Source organism: Gavialis gangeticus, unplaced genomic scaffold, assembly GCF_001723915.1.
Source record: "Gavialis gangeticus isolate Ggan-Ray unplaced genomic scaffold, GavGan_comp1, whole genome shotgun sequence".
Lineage (NCBI taxonomy): Eukaryota > Metazoa > Chordata > Crocodylia > Gavialidae > Gavialis > Gavialis gangeticus.
The window spans coordinates 6,352,731-6,358,558 of record NW_017729020.1 but is presented as its reverse complement, the minus strand read 5'-3'; the positions used below and the strand labels follow the sequence as shown (position 1 = coordinate 6,358,558).

At 61.4% G+C, this 5,828-nt stretch overlaps 1 long non-coding RNA gene across 1 annotated transcript in view; it reads right to left on the bottom strand.

Moving 5' to 3' along the window:
- Positions 1–334: 334 nt before the first annotated feature.
- The window catches only part of LOC109295536, a 12,768-nt gene continuing 7,274 nt past the window's right edge, over positions 335–5,828 (bottom strand). The window contains exon 3 of the long non-coding RNA XR_002096760.1: positions 335–346. This is a non-coding gene — a long non-coding RNA (uncharacterized LOC109295536). The remainder of the gene's footprint in view (positions 347–5,828) is intronic.

The following is a 5,828-nucleotide window of genomic DNA, read 5'->3' as shown; positions in this document are numbered from 1 at the left end:
CTACCAGAGGGCTGCTCTGGCCCTGGCCCTGCCTCTGCCTGGCCCTGCTGGTGCTCGGCAGCAGCTGCCTGCAGGGGTGGTGGGGCTGCCCAGGCTGCCCTGAAGAGCCTCTCCCCCCACCCCTACCACCACCTCCCCACTCACCTGGCAGGGCTACAGAGAGAGCCTGCTGCTCCAGGCTGGCCTCTGGGAGGAGAGGCCTCGAGTGCTGGCCACAAAGTGGCCCCTGGCACTCAAGTACCACCCAGAGTCCAAGAGCACTGTGCAAGTCCACAATGTGCCAGCTGTGGGATACCTGGACGGAGGAGACGTGGATGGAGGCCAAAGGGAGGAAGCACTCTTGGCCCTGGCTGCCTTCTGGCCCACATGTTGCTGCACAATCACTCGCATACACATGTTGGCCCTGCCCGCCTTGGAAGCTCACAGGCCTGCTTTTCCAGGCACTTGCCTCCCAGCCCCCTGCTCTGGAGGAGGTGGCCTGCAAGCACCCGACCAGTCAGAGTGGGCTCCCTGCTCCTGGTGGCACATCTGCTCCCCACAACCACTGAGCTTAGCCACACTACTGTAGGGTCACTTCCCAGCAGCCTACTGGAGACAGGCCTCAGGCAGCAGCCCCCAATCCCCAGCAAGGCTGACAGCTTAGCCTACCCCACTCAGCCCCTTCCCTGAGCCCCAACAGGCTGCAGCACCCATCAACAAGGAGATGACCCAAAGTCAAGTCAGCCCTCTGCCCCCATGCCCCACCACCTAAGCACTGCTGCCCTCTGGTTCAGGCCTCCACTGAGAGCCAAGCTCTGCCTGTGCAAACAAGGCAGGAGCCTCCCTTTTGCACGCTTGGCTCTGGTGCACAGGGCCAAGCCCCCCTCTGCCAGCACATGCAAGGCAGCATCAAACAACACAAAGGCAAGACAAGCCTACTTACAGGCCTGCCTAATGGCACAAACAACTTGCCACTCAAGCAGGTGCAACTGCTTCAGCCCAAGGCACCTGAGCCCCTCACCTGCCTCAAGCAGCCACACGCCCCACGGGCACTGCAATTCTACCCTCTGTGGGCCAGCCCCCCCACACCAACTCCCCCCTGCCCTTGACACGCACAGCTCCCCTCCCAGCAGCACCACAGGCCCAAGGCTCACCCTGCTCTGAAGCACCTCAACCATGACCACCAGGCTCCCACACACCCCCCAGCACAGTGGAGACAGCCCACTCCCAGATCCCACAAACTATCCCCCCAGGAGGCTGAGCCCCCTCCAAGGACAGGTCAGGACACTGGCACCCCAGCCCCCTAGGCCCAAGGAGGCACCATGCTCCAAGACAAACGTGGATAACCTGGAGACGGTCCAGAGAAGGGCTGCTCACAGGGTCAAGGGCACCTGGACCTCTTCAGCCTCCACAAGACAAGGCTGGGAGGCAACCTTGTGGCTGCATATAAATTTATCCTGGGGGCGCACGAGGGAATCAGTGAGGCTCCACTCACCAAGACGCCCCTGCAGGTCCCAAGAAATCATGGCCACAAGCTAACAGACAGCAGACTGCACATTAGGAAGAACTTCTCCACAGTTAGGTAGAGTGGCCAGCATCTGGAATGGGCTCCCAAGGGAGGGGACTTCAAGAGGAGGTTGCACAGGCACCTGGCTGGGCTGCTCTGAACCCAGCCCACTTTCCCGCCTAGACACGGGGTCAGACCCAGTCATCTACTGAGGTCCCCTGCTGACCCTAACATCCATGAATCCACAGCCTGCACAGCAAGCAGCCAAGTCAGCGCCACAGGCCTCTGTCATCAAGCAGCACCAGGACCAGCCCCCCCCACCCAGACCTGCACCACCCCAGGATGCACCCATTCCACTGGGCTGGGGCTGGGCAGTGGCTGCGTGCACCCACCTTCACCGCCTTTTTGCCCAGGCCACAGTTTCCCAGCCCCTATCTAGGCCTCCCCCAAGGGGGGGGGGCACCCCTCACCACTCCCAGCCCCACACCCATTTCCCCAGCCTCCTCCAAACCCTTGCTCAGGAAGCCCGGGGGCCACAGCCTGGGCACAGCATCCACACTCCCACCTTTCAGAGTTGGTCAGGTTGGAAGGGACACGAGCAGATTGTTGAGTCCGACCCCCTGCCCTGGGCAGGAAAGAGTACTGGGGGACAAATGACCCCAGCAAGGTGTTTATCCAGCCTCCTCTTAAACACCCCCCAGGGTAGGAGCCAGCACCACTTCTCTCGGAAGTTGGTTCCAGATCCTAGCCACCCTGACACTCAATGAGCGCCTCCGGATGTCTAGTCTGAATCTACCCTTCGCCAGCTTGTGACCATTATTTCTGGTCACTCCTGGGAGTGCTCCAGGGAACAGGGACTCCCCCAAGCCTGCTGGTCTCCCCTGACCACTTTGTAAACAGGCACCAGATCCCCCCCTCAGCTTTCTCTTGTGGAGACTCAACAGGTTCGGGTCCCTGAGCCTCTCCTTATAGGGCCTGCCCTGCTGCCCCCTGATCATGCGAGTGGCCTCCTCTAGACCGTCTCCATGTTGTCCACATCTCCCCTGAAGTGCAGCACCCAGAACTGGATGCGGTACTCCAACTGCGGCCTGACCGGTGTCACGTAGAGGGGGAGGATCTCCGCCTTGGACCTGCTCAACCTGCATCTGCGGGTGCATGACAAGGTGCGGTCAGCCTTCCTGACCGTGTCCTCACGCTGCCGGCCCACACTCATTTTGGCCTCCACGACTCCAAAATCCTTTTCTGCCTCTGCACTGACGAGAAGGGAGTTCCCCAGCCTGTAGGTATGGTGCCCGTTCCTCCTCCCCAGGTGCAGCACCCTGCACTTGTCTGCGTTGAATCCCATCCTATTCTTGTCCGCCCACCCCTGTAACATGTCTAGGTCCGATTGCAGCCTATTCCTCCCTTCTAGCATGCCCATGTCCCCCCACATCTTACTGCCATCTGCAAATTTGAACAGGGGGCTTTTCACCCTCATCCAAGTCACTGACAAACAGGTTGAACGGTGCGGGCCCGAGAACCGAGCCCCAGGGGACCCCGCTGCCCACGTCCCTCCAGGTTGAATAACACCGTGCGCCACCGCTCTCTGGGTCCGGCCCTCCGGCTGCTCAGTGACCCATCTGACTGTGTGGGTGTCGACGCCACAGTCCCCTAGTTTTCTAATGAGAACGGGGTGAGAGACAGGGTCAAAGGCCTTCCTAAAGTCCAGAAATGCTACGTCCACTGCTACCCCTGCATCCACGGATTCGGTGACCTGGTCATAAAAGGCCACCAGGTTGGTCTGACAGGACCTGCCTCGAAGGAACCCGTGTTGGTTGCCCCTGAGCATAATCTCCCCCACTGGCCCCTCGCGCACATGCGCCACAATCGCTCTCTCACAAAGCTTCCCTGGGACCAAGGTCAGACTGACTGGCCTAGAGTTGCCTGGGTCCTCCTTCCTTCCTTTCTTAAAAATGGGAACCACGTTGGCCCTCTTCCAGTCCTCCGGCACCATGCCACAGCACCACAAGTGCTTGTACAGCCGTGCCAGGGGTCCCACAATGTCCTCTGCTAATTCCCTCAGCAGCCTGGGGTGGAGATCGTCAGGACTGGCTGATTTGAACGTGTCCAGTCCCCACCACAAGTTCCCTGACTAGGTCCTTGCCAAGCCTGGGCGCACCTCCCCTGGGGCCTGGAGGGGGGAGTGTGGGGGTGACCTGGTCCCTGCTCAGAAAAATGGAGGCAAAGAAATTGTTACATAGGTTAGCTTTGTCATCAGGTGCGACGACCAGATTTCCTAGCGTGTCTTGCAGGGGCCCCATGTTACCTGGTACCTTCTTTTTGCCCCCTATGTATTTAAAACAGGACTTCTCGTTGTCCTTGATCCGGGTCGCTAGTCCCAGTTCCGTCTCCACCTTGGCCTTTCTGGCTGCCCCCCTGCAGTCCCGAGCGACTGAGGGACAGTCCTTCCCGGTGACGGCCCCTCCCTGCCATTGGGCCCCTTTTAGCTAGGAGACATTCCCAGATGCTTTTGCTGAGCCACCGGGGCTTTTGCACCCTCTTCCCCCTTTGATCCGCGTTGGGATTACCTCCCTTTCGGCTCAGAGGATCGCGTCCTTAAAGAACAACCGCTCGTCTCGGGCGCCTGACTCCTCTCCCCTCCGGGACCTCGGTGCCTCCCCAACTAGTCTCCTTACCTCGCTCAGTCCGCCCTCCTGAAGTCCAGGGCTGCTGCGCTGGAGGGTGAATCCCAGCAGGCGATGATCGCTATGGCCCAGGCGGTCAAGCACCCGCAGCCCCCTCACTGGGTCATCACCTGTGGGCAGTGCCAGGTCCAACAAGGTGTCTACCCTGGTGGGGCTGTGCACCTCCCGGGTTAGACGGAGGTCCCGTATCTTGGCCGGGAACCTACGTGAGCGGACAGACCTGGCTGACTGCTCTTCCCAGCAGATGTCTGGAAAATTAAGGTCGCCCACAATGACCACGTCCCTTGACCTAACTGCCTCTGTGAGCTGACTGAAGAATTCCCAGTCTGGCTCTTCCCCTGGGTTGGGTGGTGTGTGGTAGACCCCCACCGATAAGTCCCTTTCCCCTCGACCCCCTTGTATTCGGACCCAGAGCACCCCCAGCTCCTCCCAGGGACTCCGCTCGGCTCTTCTCCCCTCACCGGGCCCTGCACCACCCTGCCCTCAGAGCTGCCCCCAGCTGCAAACCAGTCTCCGTGGGAGCCCCCCAATTCCCCCCTCCCCTCCCCATCCAACTTGACGTTTCCAAGCAGCACGGTCGGGCCGCACCCGTGCCACAGCTCCCACTCCACCCTGCTCCAGTCAGCACCAGCACACTTCACTGGGGTTGCTTTGCAGTGGCCCACAGGCCTCCTGCTCCTCTCCCCACAGCCAGAAAGGCTGGAGGGCTCTGCTGGCGAGGCCACGCTACACTGTCCCGCCACCTCCCAGCACCTTCCCTTACCCTAGCCCAGGGGGCCCAGGCCCCGACACCTTGTGCAGCGCCAATTTCAATGGCGATGACCCTGCCCGCACCTTGTTGCCCTTCACCGGCACGATCAAAAGCCCGTTACCGCAGATCATACACTGGGAACTGCTGCCCAGGCTCGCCCGGCCTGCCTCCGATTCAGGCCCTCGCTCAGGGCCATGCAAACAGGTTGCAAGCCTTCCTTTCATGCACCCATGCCCGTCGCTCCAGGACAGATGCTTGTCAGCACGTGCCAGGCAGCCCAGGAGGGCCGACGCACTGCGAAAGACACGGGCACGTGACACAGAGGCATGACCCCACCAGACAGCCTGCTTACAGGCAGCTCAGTCAAAAGGATGAGCCCGCAGATGACTGCAAGCGACTCCCCGTTCGAGCAGGTGCCACCACACCTGCCCAGGACCGCCAGGAACCGACCACCTGCCCCACCCTGGCACACCCCAGCCTTGCACCCACGCTCAGCTCGAGCACAGAGCCCCGAGCCTTACCCCCACCCCATGGCAGCCCAGGCTCCAGCACCCCATCCCCACCAAGTCAACTACCCCCCAGGGGCCGACCACACACCCTGCCCCACAGGCATCCCCCCCACACACACACAAAGCTCCCCACCCAACACCAAGGGGCGCAACCACTTGCACCACTGACCCCCACCTAGGAGCCAGTCCTCCCGACAGCACCACAGGCCCAGGGCTTGCCCCCGCAGCACCTCTGCCATGACCACCAGGCTCCCTCAGCAACACGCACCTCACAGGGCCCTGGCACAGCGGGGACAGCCAGCTCCCACTGTCCCACCGTACAGACACAACAACCCCCCCCAGCACAACCAAGGCCCTCACATGCCCTGGGATGCCCCGCAACCAAGGAAAACCCAAGA